We start from the raw sequence: 18361 nt of genomic DNA on the forward strand, positions 1-18361 counted from the left end.
GGTCTGTGAGTTCGAGCCCTACGTCAGGGTCTGGGCTGATGGCTCAGAGCCTGGAGCCTGCTTCCGATTCTGTGTCTCCCTCTCTCTCTGCCCCTCCCCTGTTCATGCTCTGTCTCTCTCTGTATCAAAAAATAAATAAACGTTAAAAAAACCAAAAAACGAGGAAAGCCTGAAACCCCGTCCCGCCGAGGAGAGCTGTCAGGAGACGCGACAACTCATGGGGTGTCCTGGATGGGATTCTGGATGTAGAAAGGACATTAGGGGCGAACTAAGGCAATATGAAGAGAGCAGAAACTTTAGTTAATACTGACACGCGGTCCTATCGCTCATTGTAAGCACCCACACTGCGTGGTGTGTGGGTTGCAAAGGGCGTGGCTGACAGTGTGGGGTGGGTGGGAGCTCTCCACCCCTCTTTGCAGCCGGTCTGTAAATGTAAAACGAGTCTAAAATGAAAACATTTCTTTTAAAAAGATGAAAACAGTGGCTGTCCGTCTCCCACCAGACTTGGTGAGTCAGTGTCCCCCGAGACTGTCAAATGAAAATACCCAACACGGCAATTCAAATCCGATGGCAGAGATGATTGTGGAGGCGGTTCAAAGCAGGGCGATTGAAACAGCCAAGGTTTGAGAAAGACGCTGTAGAAACCGATCACGTAGTTTTGCAAAACTGGTCTTCTTTCTTGGGCGAGTCAACCGCGCGGCGCAGGACATCACATCGAGCTGGCTCGCCTCAGGGCTGCCGAAACCCCAGCGGGTGCTTGACGGAGTCTTTGGTCTAAGAGCAGGTGACGCCAACCCCAGGCAAATGACGGGTCCTGGTTCCTGGAACTCAGCCCGTGACAGCCTGGCAGCCTGGATCACTTGAAACCATCCTGGGCTCTCGGTAGGAGGGACACCAGGGCTCCAACCCCCCATGGCTAAAGGATGGCTCCAGGCTCTAAATACACAGCCAGACATGACTTGAAGGACAGACTCCACTGTGAATGCTATAAAGGCCTTCTCTGGCTCTCTGGGGAGGGAGAGAGCCCCCGTGGTTACAAGTGCACCCCACACCTGGGACGGTGAAGGGACTGGACCTCTGTGTGCGTGTCAGTGGGGGGAGATGGGCAGGGATAGCGGTCCAGCCGCTGCAAGAAGCCTCTTTCTCTCTCCCTCTCCCTCCTTCTCTCTCTCTCCCTCCCTCCCCGCCCCCTTCCATCTCTCTGTCTGAGATGGAGAGAATTCGCTCTGCAGCGGCCTGTTTCTGTGCTTTGGGAAATCCACTGGCACCACCTTTGGTTACAAAGCCTCAAAGCTGCTCCTGAAATTCTCCCTGGGGCAAACCGGGGACGTTAGCATCGCAGGCAGGGGCCTTACAGGTTCCGGGCATGGGGTCAGCTTGGGTCTGGCTCAGCCCGAGCTGCATCTGAGGTTTCTTGCTCTCCTCTCCCAGGTGAGGCTAGATGGCTTGGCTGTGTTGACCTTGACCTGTGGCTTGTTCCGGAGGATCATTCGAGTGTTGTTCCCAGGCAGGGCGAGGCAGGAAACATGTACCAGACAATCGTGTAGCCACCAAGAAGAACAGGCAGACCCATAAATACCCGTAGGGAATGATCTCCACAACACTCTGCGGAGTGGAAAGAACGTAACAATAGGATCCCACGTGTCCACTGTTAATTTCTAGAAGGCCAAACCAGAAACTGAACAGGGGTTGCCTCGGGGGAAGGTTGCTGAGGCCTGGGTTAGGAAGGAAGCTTGTGTACTCTCTTAAGCTGTTTGGATTTTTACTCTGCTTGTGTATTATATTTTTGTGTACTGACATGCCATGTATTACGTCATAATTTCTAATATCTAACCTAACCAAACTGGGTCAAAAAGTTCAAATGACAGCAAGAACCCTTCCCATACCAGTGAACTGTTCCATAGCATCCCAAACACATCTCCTCCTGCACAAGCCGGGCTCTAGCCCTGCGTCCTCCTCCTGCAGGCACCCGGGCCAGTCCCTGGGTCCCAAGGTGGCCTGTAGGGACTTCACCTACTGTAATCCTGTCTGTACCCCGAAGCCACCCCAAATAAACACATAGGTGAACACAAAATAGCATGTTCACCACCTGAAGACAAGTCCCTCTCGCCACCTGAAGACAACGTCTCCTTCCAGTTGAACTGTGCTCCCAAGACCCCCTGTCCTAGCCATCTACTGCCGTGTAACAAATGACCCAGCAGTTTAGAACAACACGCACGTCTTCTCTGCCCAGGAATCCAGGCGTGGCCTTGCTGGGTCCTTGTGAGCAAGGCTGTGATCCAGAAGTCGGCTGGGCTGTGTTCTCATCCGGAGGCCCGGTTGGGGAAGGACCTGATTCCAAGCTCATTCGGGCTGTCAGAATTCATCTTCTTTCAGCTGAGTGACTGAGGGCCGTGCATTTTGCTGACTGTCTCCTGGAAGCCCTCCTCAGGTCCTTGCTAGGCTCCTTACGAGGTGAACTCCCATAGCATGGCTGCTTGTTTTATCGAGCCAGCAAGGAGACTCTCTAGTGTGGACCTTGAGTCAGCGGCGCCCTTAGATTTCACTACTTTCCGTGGCGTCTATGTCACCGCTCAACCTGTGTCTCTCCAACGCAGTGAAAGTCAGCCACGGGAACTTGTCCCTGTGCACAGCCCACCATGAATGAGTAGAAAGCCAGACGGGGAAGGCCTTTAGCTTTCATGGATTAACGGCACCAGCTTCGTTCCTCCCATGATGGCATTCTACCACCTCTTGCTTCTCTTGGGCATATTTGATGCGAAATGAGAACGGGCTCAGGAAAAAAGCAAACCAAACCTGGGCCTCAGTTTCCCAAGCGAAATTTCCATTTTAACTTTGCTTAAGGGACGCCTGGGTGGCTCAGTCGGTTAAGCGTCCGACTTCCACTCAGGTCATGGTCTCTCTCCATGGAGAGCCTGGAGCCTGCTTCGGATTCTGTGTCTCCCCCTGCTCATGCTCTGTCTCGCTCTCTCTCAAAAATAAACATTAAAAAAATTAAATATATATATATATATATATACACAATGTAATACTATATTGTATTAATATAATGTCTTATATAAAACTAAATAGTTATATCATTATATGTTATAATACGATAACATATAATATATAGTTATGTAATCATATAATATAAAGGTATATTTTTATTTTTATTCTTTTTAAAAAATTTTGTTAATGTTTTTATTTATTTTTGAGACAGAGCGAGACAGAGCACGAGCAGGGGAGGGGCAGAGAGAGAGGGAGACACAGAATCAGAAGCAGGCTCCAGGCTCCGAGCTGTCAGCACAGAGCCCGACGCGGGGCTCGAACTCACGAACCGAGAGATCATGACCTGAGCCGAAGTCGGACACTTAACCGACTGAGCCACCCAGGCACCCCTATTTTTATTGTTTTTTAATGTTTATTTTTGAGAGAGAGAGAGAGAGAGCACATGTGCTGGAGCAGGGGAGGGGCAGAGGGAGAGGGGGACAGAGTTTCCAAAACAGTCTCTGTGCTGACAACAGGGAGCCCAATGTGGGGCTTGAACTCACAAACCGTGAGATCATGACCTGAGCCAAAGTCGGACGCTTAACCGACTGAGCCACCCAGATGCCCCTCTTTTGTTGTTGTTTATTTATTTTGAGAGAGAGAGACAGAGTGAGCAGGGCAGGGGCAGAGAGAGAAGGAGAGAGAGAATCCCAAGCAGAGCCCAACGTGGGGCTCACACTCATGAACCATGAGATCATGACCTGAGCCAAAATCAAGAGCCAGGCACTTAACCGATTGAGACACCCAGGCACCCCAAAAGATATATATCTTTAAAATACGATTGTTTTTGTAAACATTTCAAAGAATTGACAAAAAGATCTGGGAATGAGTGCCTATAGCCGGATTGCAAGAAGCCTGTTAATCCCCACAAGCCCTTGCTCTCCTGGAGGGGCTGTCACGGGGGCCCCGGGAGGGAAAGCAGACTGACCACAAAGGCGTGAAACAGCCTCACCCAAGAAGGCGGGGGACAAGGTGCTGACCTGAGCAACGGTGGGCATGAGACTAGAGGCAAAGGGACCGCACACGGGCACGTGGATTCTGGAAACCAGCACGTAAGTCAGTGGGCGACAGGGTCTCACCGTTGCAATGGGAGTTTACGCAGAAGCAAGAGAAGCTGGAATTCTCCCCGTGGTGACACAGTAAGCGGCATTATGAACTCACGCTTAGTTTCGTGAAAATACAGATGGGCTACAGAGGGGAATAGTTACGGATGCGCGTTACAGGTGAGATGTGACACAGGCTGGTGTAAGCACACAGATTCCTCGTTCTGTCAGCTGATGTAAAGGAGTAACCGAAGCGACGTCCCAGGCGCGACGGGCAGGCTTAGCACCCAGACATTGGCCTCTAATACCCCCTCCGATAAAAATTTAAAAAAATGAAGCTTTTCGGTTACACTGGTGTTCACCGCCCCCCCCCCCCCACTCTTGTCTATTGCCTCTAGAAGCAGCAACCAACACATTTGTTCGTATTTTCGACAATGGCCCTGTGCGCTGGATGAGCTCCAAGTCAGGCTAAATAAGACAGATCTTTGGAGCTGGCCTTTCGAGGGGTTACCAGACAAACCCAATAATGACGACTCTTCGTGAAGGAGGTCTGCTCTCCTCCCCGCCGGGAATGTGGGTCGTTATTTTTGTAGAAATCTACAAGCAAATGAGAAGAGCAAAGGCTGTTTTCTCACAGCTTGCTCTGGGAAGGGAGTCAGCCACCCTCCGTTGTGTTTTAGCAGAGACTCCCCAGCAGGCAGCGTGGGAGAAACGGAAGGTTCCGGGTGTGCCCTGATAGGAGCCCGGGGAAACTGGGGGGCAGCCAACTAGAAGCAGGGGGTCCCATGTGACCGGGTCGTATGTTTGGCTCTCTCTGGTTGGTCCTAAAGTGGAAGTGGATATAAAACTCAGGGAAGGTGTCAGCATCCAGTCGTGGCCACTCGAGGCCGACTGTCAGGGAAGTCATTGTCCACTTCCTGGATTGTTCCTAGTGATCGCCGTCTGGGTCCCTGCAAGTCTGACTCACAGGAGGCTGGCTTCCTGGGTTGAGGATGGTCCGTAGGGGGTTAGGTCCTGGGCAGGCTGCTGCAGGTTGTGGGCCAGAGTTCCATTTTCATGTGTGGCCTGGCCACTGCGCTTCGGTCTCCCATTTCCAGGCCACGGCTGGGCTGGGCGCCGGGGATGGGGCCAGAGTAAGTTAAGACACTGCGGGGCGTGCTGTTCATACTAAGATAGAGCTGCTTTTTTTTTTTCTTTTTCTTTTTGTTTTTAACATGTATTTATTTTTGAGACAGAGAGAGACAGAATGAACGGGGGAGGGTCAGAGAGAGGGAGACACAGAATCTGAAACAGGCTCCAGGCTCTGAGCTGTCAGCACAGAGCCCGACGCGGGGCTCGAACTCACGGACCGCGAGATCATGACCTGAGCCGAAGTCGGCCGCTTAACCGACCAAGCCACCCAGGCGCCCCTTTTTTTTTTTTTTTTTTTTTTTTTGATAAGAACTTCCTGAGTTCTTACAGATCGTTGGTTAGTTTCTAGAATTCCAACAGGTTGACCCTTGACAGTTTGGGCCAGTTATTTGTTGCTTTGTCCACGGGGCAGAATTTCCGCATTCTTTACCGAAACTTCACTCATGCCTCTTGCCACGTGTGTTTTTAAATGGGACAGAAGTCGCTTTCCTATCGGCTGACTCCTGCTTTCCCGGCTAATCGTGTGATAGTGGGTAACGAGTTCCCTCTGAGCCGGGGATTTTCATGCAGATATTCTCGTCCTCTGTGAGTCCCAGCTGGGGCTGCCCAGAGCCCATCAAACCGTAAACTGCCCGCCCCCAACGCCTCCAACAAGAGCAGAGCCAACCTCTTCTTTGCATCAGCAAACCTGCCGAGCCGAGCACCCACGTGTGGCGCATGGCGTGTTCTTAATCGGCGGGGTGGACAGATATGCCCCCTCCTGGCTGACCCGTTCTTTCTCAGGACCCTGTGCCCACCGGTCACGCGGACGGTCACGGGAGTAGGGAAGTGTTTCCAGGCTTCACGCAAGCAGAGGGAGCCCCACGGCAAAGGGGTGATGGAGAGAGGCAGGGGGGCGGGAGACCACACGGGCACCCAGAAACTTCCATTCGTGAATGCCTTCTAGCACCCTGACACTTGCTGCCCGACCTGCCCCCAGTTAAGAGTGGACAAATTTGGAGCAAGTTTGGGAGGGTTTCTGTGTGTTGCTACCAAAGAATTTTGACTAGAGCCACGTGGACTGAACCGAAGACACGGCGGCAGGAATGGGGTGTGGATTCTCGGCACGGTCCAGAGGGGAGCCGCGTGGGTGTCCACACGCTGTTGTGTGCCCTTGGAGTCACATGCCCAGACCCCGGAGCCCCCAGAAACTCCACCCTCCCTTCTCCCACCGCTAATGCTATGGAGTAATTGAGCATGTGCACAACCAGTGTTCTAGACCACCAGGCATCACGGCAGGGCCTAGAGGGAGGTTGGGGGGGAGGGTTCTGGTACGAGGCAAGCACTTGGAATGCTGCCCAGAGAGAGGCCTCCCCGCCACCACCTCGATTAGGCCAAGTGATGGATAAAAAGAATCTTCTGGACTCTCAGACTCCTGCTTCTCCGAACCCCTTCCAGGAACCCAGGCTGTGCAGGAAAACAAAGGGGGCTCGCTCCCACCTGAGTCATCCCCACGTGAGGAGCCTTCCACTCGAACTCAGGCACGGGACCACAGTAGCGTCAAGGGAGAGGAAGCGACCTGCCCGGCCGGAAGTCGGGGCTTCATTACTGAGAAGGAAGAGAAGGCTGGGTGCTGGGGTAGCGACTAACCTCGCCCCTGTCCGGCTCTGCTCTGCACACCTCTGCTTATCTCTGTCCCTCAGATGCCCTCTGGGAAGACGGCTCAGTCCCTCTCCCTTCTAACTCAGAACTAAACCCGCCCCTTGCGCTCACCGCCCACGAGCCACACTGGACATAGGACCCCATCTCCCTGCAGGGGTGGGGACCTGTGGGGGCGGGAGGAATGTTAGCATCACCCCCTCTGCCCACGAGTGCAGTGTGTGTGTGTGTGTGTGTGTGTGCAGAAAAGACCTTCAGGATCTGTTGCTACCTGGGGAAAACGGAAGGAAGCCGGCCGCTGGGCTTCTGTAAAATGCGATCCCGCTCGTGTGAGAAATGTTCTGATGCAGATATGGATACAAGGCTGTATTCGTTTGCTGTGGCTGCTGTAGGAAAACCACCTTTATTCTCTTACCGTTCTGGCGGTGAGGAGTCTAACGTCAGGGTGTCTACGGTGCCGTACTCTCTCTGGAGGCTTCAGGGGATAATCAGTTTCCTTGCCTTTTTCAGCTTCTGGAGGGAGCCTGTATCTCTGGGCTCGTGGCCCCCTCCTACACCCTCAAAGCTAGCAGCAAAGCATCTTCAAATCTCTGTCTCTCTGACCTCTGCGTCTGCCCTCACAGCTCACTCGCTCAGACTTCGACCCTCCTGCCTTCCTCTTATATTTACAATTAGGACCCACTTGGATAATGCAGGATCATCTCCCCATTTCAAAATCCCTCACTTAATCCCATCTGCAAAGTCCCTTTTGCCACGTGAGGTAACATATTCACAGTTTCCGAGGATTAGGATGTGGACATCTTGGGGCTGGGGGGTGTCCTGGGGCTGGCTGGGGCTATACCTATAGCACAACGGCTATAGAAACTTTCGCAGAGGTTTGTCATGTAGTTGGGAGGGCCTCTATTTTTTTTAATTTTTATTTATATTTATTCATTTTTGAGAGAGGCAGAGACAGAGTACAAGCAGGGGAGGAGCAGAGAGAGAGGAAGACACAGAATCCGAAGCAGGCTCCAGGCTCCGAGCTGTCAGCACAGAGCCCGATGTGGGGCTCGAACTCACGAACAGTGAGATCACGACCTGAGCTGAAGTCAGATGCTGAACAGACTGAGCCACCCAGGCGCCCCAGCGCCCCGGGAGGGCCTCTTTAAAAGTATACTCGAGAGGAGCCTGGGTGGCTCAGTCCTTTCAGCATCTGAATTTGACTCAGGTCATACTCTTGTGGTTTGTGAGTTGGAGCCCTGAATCGGGCTCTGTGCTGACAGCTCGGAGCCTCCTTGGGATCCTCTGTCCCCCTCTCTCTGTGCCCCTCCCCCGCTTGTGCTCTCTCTCAAAAAAGTAAACATTTTTAAAAAATAAAAAAATGTACTCAATTATGACCACAAAGTTAGGGATGAAAGTAAATATTATTTAGAATGCAAAAGTAAATGGCAAATACCACAAACATGAAAAACAAAACAGGGAAAGGGACACCTGGGTGGCTCAGTCAGTTAAGCATCTGACTCTTGGTTTTGGCTCAGGTCATGACCTCATGGTTCATGAGTTCGAGCCCCTCGTTGGGCTCTGTGCTGACAGTGTGGAGCCTGCTTAGAATTCTCTCTCTCCCCACCCTCTCTGCCCATACCCTACTTGTGCTCTCTCTCTCTCAAAATAAAGAAACTTAAAAAAATTGTGATTTAAAACATTACAGAAATAGATATAAATCATATATATACTTATAATTGTATTTTATATTATGTATTATATGTAAATATTATGCGATCATATTTTTATGAGTTTTGTCATATTTGTAGTATTTATTATTTCTTTTCCCACTTAAAATATCCACTTTCACCTCTAACATTGTATTCTTCGAGTATACCTTGTATACTAACTTTGTACAATTGAGTATAGAGGGTTTTTTTTAACATTTATTTATTATTGAGAGATAGAGACAGACTGTGAGTAGGGGAGGGGCAGAGAGAGAGGGAGACTCAGAATCCGAAGCAGGCTCCAGGCTCTGAGCTGTCAGCACAGAGCCCTACGTGGGGCTTGAGCTCACGAACCACAGAGCCCAACGTGGGGTTCAAACTCACGAACCGCTAGATCATGACCTGAGCTGAAGTCGGACGCTTAACCAACTGGGCCACCCAGGCGCCCCAAGTATAGGCTTTCTTAAAGAGAGCCCCCATCTTGTACATCAACACTTAGACCCTAAAAGCCTGGATCTGTCCAGGAAAACATTTTTTCTGAAGAGAATGTAATTTTTTTCTTAATTAATCAAGATCGGCTATGTCGTTCAAAGGAAATCCAATAAAAATCCAAAAGAACTAGAGAAACTGATTATAAATTCTATGGAAAAGCAACGATCTTAGAACCGCTAAGGTATTTCTGAGGAAAAGGGGTTGAAGGGAGTTTCAACACCTGAGTTCAAGATCTATTAGCAAGGGGCAAAAATGAGAACAGTGCATGTTGGGGGTGCCTGGATGGCTCAGTCCATTGAGCATCATGACATATGGTTGCCATGACATCACACTTCAGCGGGAAAGAGGTGACAGCTCCATCCAATGGCACGGAAGCAACGGGTTTTCTGTATAGAAGAACAAAATACAATTGGATTCCTGCTATCACCATTCCCCAAAGTAAACTGAATTGAAGGATTAAACATTCAAATATTAGTAGGAACTGTAAAACCATTAGAAGAAAAATAGAATTTTGTTTATAATCTCAGGGAGGAGTTCTTAGTGAAAAAGCTCATACAGGAAAAGACTGATGGATCCGGCAGTGTCCGCACTTAAATGGCGAGGAAACCGTAACAAAGCACTAACAAGCCACTGATCAGGAGAAGACTGCACCGTGTGTAATATATCTGCTGTATGCGATGCAGGATTTGTTCCGGAATGTGGAAGAGCTTCTACAAATCAGTAAGGAAAAGACAACTCGGTAGAAAAATTGGCAAAGGATATGAAGACGCATTCCCAGAAGGAAAACTCTAGACGGCCAATGGACACGAGGGGTGAAGCGCAAACTCCCCATTCAGAGACAAGCAAATTAAGACTGAGGAGAGAGACCATCTCGTACCCACCACACGGCAAAATCCACCAAGTCTGCCAACGCCAGGAGGAACAGGGAAATGCAAACCGTCATATACTGCTGGTGGGCATCGTAAGTGGTGCAACCACCTAGAAGACCCATCGGGCAACTTTAGCAAAGTCGAAAATGCGCGTACTCCACCAGCGGGCAATTTCACTTCTGGGGACAGGACTGGAGAAGATCCTTCCCTGTGCTGCGGGCTGCTGTTTCCAGAGTGTTTACTGCAGCAGTGTTTGCAATAGCAAATCACTGGGAGCAACCTAAATGTTCAGCACTAGGAAACCGGATAAACGATTGTGAAATATTCTTAGGAAGCAATAACACATGTGCCTGTTAAAGTGAATGGTGTGGATCTCTATATCACAATACGAATAGACTTCAACACCATAGGATGAAGTTTAAAAACCAGGTTGTGGGATGACAAGTACCTTTGTTCCCTGAATCAACGTACAGGTACCTAAGAGCGGAGTTGCTGGTTTGTGAGCATTGGTCCAAACTAGGAGATTCCACCTGTTCTCCAAAGCCAGTGCCAATTTCACCCCGTTAGTGCACGAGAGTCAAGGTTGCTGTGCATCCTGGCAGTGCTTCCTATTTCCCGGTCTTTTCATCAGCGATTCTGATGCGTGCGGAGACGTCACGTGGTGGTTTCTACTTGCCTTTCCCTAATGACTAGAGAGCAGGTGCCACTCTCAGTGCCCTTTGCCATGTGGATGCCAGCTGGTTTTTCCTAGGGAATTCCTGCCTTTTCTTTCTTTCCTTCTTTTTTTCTTCCTGCCTTTTCTTGCTTTTGTTGCTTTCTTTCTTTCTGCCTTTTCTTTTTTTTCTTCCTGTCTTTTTTCTTTCTTCCTGCCCTTTTTCTTTCTTTCCCTTTCTTTTTTCTCTTCCTTCCTTCCTTTCCTTTCCTTCTCCTTCTTTCTTTCGAAAGAGAGTGAGGGAGAGGCAGAGAGGGAGGGAGAGAGAGAGAGAGAGAATTCCAAACAGGCTCAGCACAGAGCCGGATGAAAGGCTCCAACCCACAAACTGTGAGATCATGACCTGAGCAAAACCGAGAGTGGGAAGTTTAACCGACTGAGCCTCCCAGTCGCCCCTCTGCCTTTTCGTGTAAATGTACAGATTCATTACAGGTTCTGGATATGAATTCTTTGGGGGCTATTCGTATTGCAGGTATCTTCTTCCACTCCGTGGCTTGTGTTTTTACTGTCTTAACGGTGTCATTTGATGAAGAGAAATTCTAAATGTTAATACACTTCAATGCATCCGTGCTTTTTGTGTTAAGAAATCTTTACCTTCGCCAATGAAACTATTCTCCTAGCAGTTCTTCCAAAACTGTACTGCTTTATCTTACACATTTGCCTTCCCGCCCTTCTGGAATCTTAGCTCCTTCGCCAAGTCTCAGTTGATGGTGGTGAGCCGTGGTGGGAGGGGGGCTGGCGTGGGGGTCCCGAAGCCCATCCCGGGGCAACGGCCCCTCTCTTCCTCCGCGCCTCCGTCGTGCCCCCCCGAGGCCGCCCCGGCCCCCGCGGCCAGCTCCTCCCGCTTCCCGCAGGTCGCGGCCCCCGGCCTGGGCGGGGGCCGGGGGAGCCGGGGCGTGTGCCCCGGAGCCGCAGCCCGCAGCCCGCCGCCCGCCCGTCGGGGGCCGCCCCACCCGGCGCGGGCGGGACGCGCGGCGGGGCGGGAACTGCGGGGCCGGGGTCAATCCCCGCGTGGCCGCCGGCGGTTACCCCCCGACCCCCTCCGCGTCCTCGCGCCCCGCGGCCGCTCGGGCGGAACGAGGAGCGCCCGTGCCGGGGGAGGCCCCCGAGGGGCCGGGGCGCGCCGCCAGGCCGGGTCGTAGCCGGGGAACGGGGGGGGGGGGGGGGGGGGGGGAGGGCAGGAGGGGGAGGTGACGGGGACGGTGCCGAGAGGGGACGCCACCCGGCGCCACCCGCCGCCCCTCGGCGCCCGCGTAGACGCGGCGCCTCCCCGTGGCCCCAGGGCTGCCCGGGTCCGGAGGAGCTAAGGGTGGGCGGGGGCTTCCCCCTGGGGCGGAGGTCTGGAAACGAGGTGGACCAAGCCCTGGCCGGCACGCTGCCCACCTCCTCCTCCGAGCCCCCACCTGCCCCTCCGAGCCCCCACCTGCCGCTGCGAGCTCCCTACCTCATCCTACCCCGATCCCCCCACGTCCTCCTCCCCAACCATCCTCCTCCCCCCGCCTTCCTCCTCCAAGCCTCCCCCCTCCCCCCGTCTCCCTTGGTTCACAGAAGCTGCGAAGGGGGCTGGGGAGGAGGCTGACCTGACCTGGCGTTCCCTTGCTGTCCTCCCTCATCGGTGACCGAGGTCAGGACGGGGCCCCTGTGAGTGGACAGATGTCAATTGGCAGGAGCTGGGGGGAGGCCGCTTCTCCCGGGACATCCTTGGTATCAGACCCTTAGCATCCCAGGTTATTTCCAGAAGTCTCTCTGAGATGCCCATAAGAAACTGGAGGCTCTTCTCCAGCCAGCGACCCTACATTTTGGGGGGCCCAGGGGTCCCTAGCCTAGCAGTGTTGCTGCCCGCACCCGGCTTCTGTATCTGGAAGGTGAGGAAAAGAGCCCCTTCCCACCAGGTCCTTTGCAGAGTGCAGTTCCCGCCCCTCAGACAGCCCTTGAACTGCCCTATTTTGAACCGGGTCCTAGATTCCCTCCCTCCTCTGCCCCACCACACGAATCAAACTGGTGCAGGGTTGTATGAAGTAGAAAGAGCCCTGTTCCCACCCCCACCCCATCCTGTTGCCCCAGGACAGCTGTTAACAGTTGTCTGATAGGTTTGTGGGTTGAATCCCATCCCTCCCCAAATTCCTATGTTGAAATCTTAATCTTAGCCCCTCCAACCTCACAATGTGACTTTAATTGGAGACAGGGTCTTTACAGAGATAAAATTTAATTGAGGTCATCAATTTAGATTTAATGTAATCCACTCCGACTGACTCCTTGTAAGAAAGAGGAATTTTATTTACAGAGAGAGGGAGAGAGGGAGAGAATCTTAAGCAAGCTCCACACTAAGCAAGCTCCACGCTTGGTGTGGAGTCAGACTCAGGGCTCAACCCCACGACCCTGGGATCGTGACTTAAGCCGACTGAGCCACCAGGAGCCCCAAGAAAGAGGAAATCTGAAGGCAGAGGCATACACACAGGGAGAAGACGGGGTCCACTCGCTAAGGAGAGTGGCCGGGAACAGAGTCTCCCACGCAGCCTCAGAGAGAACCGACCAACTGCCCGCACCTTCAGCTGGGGCTTCTAGTGTCCAGAACTGAGAAGCACATTTTTGTTTAAGCCACTCCACTTAGAGCAGCACTTCCCTCCGGCAGCCCTAGCAAACTAATAGATACGATATGCTTGTAAATATTTTCTAGTAGTTTGGAAACTTACCTCTGTCTAAACTCACTGTTTTTACAGAAATGCCATTATCTTATTCATGCCACCATGCCACTAACTTTTCCCTTTTATGATACATGATGTGCATCTGCTCCTTTTTTTTTTTTTTTATTTTATTTTTGAGAGAGAGACAGAGCTAAAGCTGGGTAGGGGCAGAGAGAGGGGGAGACACAGTCCGAAGCAGGCTCCAGGCTCCCAGCTGTCAGCACAGAGCCCGACGTGGGGCTCGAACTCATGACTGACGAGATCGTGACCTGAGCTGAAGTCGGACGCTTAACCGACTGAGCTACCAGGCGCCCCAGCATCTGGTCATTCTTGTAAGTAGCTGCTCAGGGGCACTCCCTGCACCCCCTGCCTTTCTTTCCCCAGGACTCTCTGGGTGGAGACTTAGGTGACTTCCAGGCTGCTGCTCTGAAAACAATACGGCAGTGATGGGGTGATATTTCCACCTATCTCCCACCGGCCACCCACGTGGAGGCTGGCTGGCCTCTAGAGGCCGGCTGGGCCTTCCTGGGGCTCAGGTCTCCCTCCTCCGAGCTAGAGGATTCGTGGCCGGTTCCTTCAGGATGAGCTGCTGGCACGACGGCCACCTACACCTTTAACTCTGCCAGGTACATTTTGAGAAACCTAAGGTTTGTGGTTTTCTTTATCCAGATCATGCCCATTTGCATTTAAATACGCGTCTTTCTGCCCCACCCTCCACCCCCTCCCTCGTTGTAAAGAGGGTTGTTGGGGCACCTGGGTGGCTCAGGCGGTTGAGCGTCTGACTTCAGCTCAGGTCATGATCTCATGATTCATAGGTTCCAGCCCCACGTCGGGCTCTGTGCTGACGGCTCGGCTCGGAGCCTGGAGCCTGCTTCGGATTCTGTGTCTCCCTTTCTCTCTCACTGTCTCAAAAAATAAAACTAAAATAAAACATAAAAAGGGTTGCTTGATAACGTCTAATCGGTTGCTATGGGTATGGAAAACATACCTGTTGATTTTTTTTTAGCAGGGTCCCTGTGTTCATCTCCCTTATTATTTATTCCCTTTTAGTTTTCAGTGGCCGGCTTGGATGTTCCCAGGAGTTGATCGCATTGTCTCGTTATGTGATGGTCATGTTGCCTCCTCCTTTCTAATATTCTATTTCTGATGTCTGCCTTATTCAGCCAGGCAGAACTTCCAGAATAATACCAGGTAAACCGGCGAGGGGGGAATATCTTTGAATCTTTCTTCATCCCACTCTCTGTGGCCCCTCCATCCTGTCCTCCTGGTAATCTGTGAAAGTGCCCCCGGGGGCTGTGCTCCCAGCCCCTCGGATGGAGTAGTGACTGCTTCCCCCACACCCTGCGTTGGGGCCGGCCGTGAGGCAGACCGCATTTTCCTGTAGAAAATGTCTATTCAGAATCCGTGAGTGGACCTGAATGCACTGGATGGATAGCACCTGGGGGGACAATTGTACGGCACAGGGATTTGACCTGAGGCTAATCTATTATCACCATCGGTTGCCATTTAGTTCAAAGTGACTGTCTTCTGGGAATTCCGAAAGGCTTTGGAAGCATGGTATGGACTGCTTGGGTTTTTGGGGTTTTTTTTTTTTAGCTTTTATTTATTTATTTCGAGGAAGAGAGAGACAGAGACAGAGAGAGAATCCCAAGCAGACTGCATTGTCAGTGCAGCCTAGCGCAGGGCTCGATCTCACAAACCATGAAATCATGACCTGAGCTAAAATCAAGAGTCAGATGCTCAACAGACTGAGCCACCCAGGTGCCCCAAATCAAGGCACACCGGATCGATCCCTGTCCAGGGAAAAACTTAACGTTTCTTCATATTTATTCCTGTAGCCAGTAGCAGCCTTAAAGCCACTTATTTGATAAGACCTGTACTCCAGGTGAAGGATCGATCGTGTTTAAAGGAGACCTTTGTATTGCTATGAAGACAATATATACACAAAATAAATGAAAGCTTAAAAAACAGAAAATTCAAAGTCCTGCTACCCTGACACAAAAATTATATTCCTTTTTTGTTCATTTACATCTTGTCTCTGCCCGTCTATTTATCTTTTTCAGAATTGCAGTCGTTGAGTTAATACAATTTGAGCATTGTTTGCTTCATTTAATAAATGCGCTCGTGGTTCTATGTAATCTACAGAGTGATCAAGCTGCATCGCTGTGTTACGTTCCCATAAGTAACCGAATGGTACTTTACTTAACCATTTCCCTAATACTGAGCATGAGGTCGCTTCCAAGTTTTATTTACACACACAGTGAATATTTTTCTGCCAGGGCTCTTCCTGCTTTTGGATTACTTCCTCAGGCCAATCCCTAGAGTGGAATCACTGCATCAAAAGGGGGTGAGGCTTGTAGGACGTCTGTGGCCCTCCTAAGGGGCTGTGCTGGGTCCCCTGATGCCAGCAGAGCAAGGCTGGCCCAGGTCCACTCTGCATGGCGGCTCCGTCTCTTCATAAATAGGTGCCACAGCATCGCTGTCATCAGAGTTCTGGAGTAAGGTTTTGGTTGTGATGGTTCGTCCCTCCAGTCTCCAGCCAGAGGCAGCTGTAGCCACAGCGGGTAGGGCTCCACACAGAGGTGGGACTGCCTTGGGTGACCCTTGTGTGGTCCTAGGGGTTATAGCCCACGATGAAAATCATGGACACCATCCTGGACTGTTAGAAATGCTCAGAACATGGGAAGGCTGCTCCTGATCACGTGCCTGCCTTGTTCACTGAAGTGTTTCTATCAACTCCAATGAGTAAACACTTTCAACCATGTTTAAGGGAAAACAGTGTTTTGTGGCATTTTGCCCATAGTGCTCACTCAAGTGGACAGCGGCAGCGATCTCAAGTAACAAAAACTGGGGCGCCTGGGTGACACCATCGGTTGAGCGTCCGACTTTGGCTCAGGTCATGATCGTGCGGTCTGTGAGTTCAAGCTCCTCCTCGGGCTCTGTGCTGACAGCTCGGAGCCTGGAGCCTGCTTCAGATTCTGTGTCTCCCTCTCTCTCTCTGCCCCTTCCCCTGCTCATGCTCTCTGTCAAAAATAAAATAAACATTAAAAAAAATTTTTTTAAATAAAATAAAATAAAGTAACAAAAACTTTAGGTACTATACAAAATATAGAACCTCAGGGCACCTGGGTGGCTCAGTGGGTTAAGCGTCTGACTTCAGCTCACGTCATGATCTTATGGTTCGTGAGTTCGAGGCCTATATCAGTCTCTGTGCTGACAGTGCTCTCTCCCTCTCTCTCTCTGCCCCTCCCTGACTTGTGCTCTCTCTCTCTCAAAATAATTTTAAAAATATATAAAATTATATATAATTTAAAACAATATATATTATACATATAGGTTATATATATATATATATATATATATATATATAAACCTAACAACTTAGCAAGACTTCACTGCAAGAGTGGGTTCAGTATTCTGATTCCTGTGAATGTGCTATGATGAGCCCTGAGCCAATGGTACCCACCTTGACCACATCTGCAAAGTCCATTTCACCATGTAAAGTAACAAATTCACAGGTTCCAGAGATTAGGACAAGAACGTCTTTTGGGGGCTATGATTTAGGCCACCATACAGGGGCACACACACACACACACACACACGCACGCGCGTGCACCTTCCTACTATTTACGTCCTCTACCAGAACTAAACTTTAAAAGGTAGCAGTTTTCAGCAGCAGCCTAGAAACAGCTGATAATATGAATCAACCTCGGTTAGTGACTAACACAAAAGACTGTGAAATGCAAAACAGGAGAGAGTGTGACAAAGGCCGGGGGCATTTCAATACGCTTGCTTCCGCAAGAAAGTAAAACCAAAGGGCTCTGGAGGAAGACAGCTTCGCTCTTTGCTCAGAGCTTTGCCAGCATTGGGGCCGATCTGATGGGCAGCCTGGAAGGGGGAAGAATGACGTTAAGTGCAGCCCGCGGGATGGGGCAGCGAGAACAGGGGATCGTTTACAAACGTCTCCATTCCAGTTACAATGCAAGAACCTTGTTAAATGTGCACAGTGTTGCTTTAGGGTGAATGAAGAAAATCTCAGTCCTGTAATATTTAAAACAGCACTGTGTTTCAGTCCCTTTCCAGGACAGCTGTCACAGCCTGTTTTATTATCTTTCAAATAAAAGGAAACTGATGTTTTCCCTGGAAGCTAGTTATAAGAGCGGTCGAAAGTTAATTACACCAGATATATAATTAAAGTCATAGACTTGAAATCTAATTGCTGCCTGGATAGCCCCTCACACCACCATCACCACCACCACCACCACCACCATCATCATCATCATCATCATCACGAGCTCCCATCTGACCCAACTGCACAGAGCCTGCCCCCTTCCTCCTGCCACAGTAGACACCAGAACTGGGTCACCAAGACTACCGATGGGTCTTACGTAAGACAACTCACCCAGGTCCCCATAACCACTTCTGGCCACTCTGTCTGCTCTCCTCTGTGCCTCATCCTCCCCTCCAGATTAGACCCAGGCACTTTCACCCTGAAAGGCCCAATGAAGCTTTTCCTAGAAACGAGGAACCTATCTCCAAGCACCCTGTCTCCACTTCAGGCAACAGAAAGCACCAGCAAGACCTTGGGTTTTGTGCTTTTGTTTTCAGCCTCTCCAGTTGGATTCTCACACGAGGGCTATGGTCAGCATAGCTGTTCTCCCCTTCTCATCCTCCATGGTCTCTAAACTCCAGTGGGACAGACAGGTCTCCCCCATGCAGAGAAAACCTCAGGAACCACAGTTATAAACTTCCTTCCTCCCCTCTGTGCTAAATCCCAGTGGTAAATTCTCTACTACCAGTTCCCTGGGGAGCTCGTGCTTTTGGAGGCCAGGGTCTGTCCTTTTCTGGCTCTCAGCCCATGGCAGATACTCATCATATAGTTCTTGTCTTGTTGGAATAGATTTCAGAAGACACATAGGGACACAGGATCTGTGTGTGTCAAGACGTGTTCTCTCCAGTACCCTGGGCCTTGCTCCCAGGGAAAACTGGGCCCGGCTGGAGGGCAGGATGTAGCCTGGAATAACGTGGAACAACACAGAATAGGTTGGGGCAGGTACCAGCTGAGGGCCAGGCT

At 50.9% G+C, this 18361-nt stretch overlaps 1 long non-coding RNA gene across 1 annotated transcript; it reads left to right on the forward strand.

Moving 5' to 3' along the window:
- Positions 1-12138: 12138 nt before the first annotated feature.
- LOC122241493 lies at positions 12139-14914 on the forward strand. Its single transcript, XR_006221660.1, has 3 exons — positions 12139-12468; positions 13672-13913; positions 14338-14914. It is a non-coding gene; the product is annotated as an uncharacterized LOC122241493 (long non-coding RNA).
- The last annotated feature ends 3447 nt before the right edge of the window (positions 14915-18361 follow it).

Source organism: Panthera tigris, chromosome C1 (genome assembly GCF_018350195.1).
Source record: "Panthera tigris isolate Pti1 chromosome C1, P.tigris_Pti1_mat1.1, whole genome shotgun sequence".
NCBI lineage: Eukaryota > Metazoa > Chordata > Mammalia > Carnivora > Felidae > Panthera > Panthera tigris.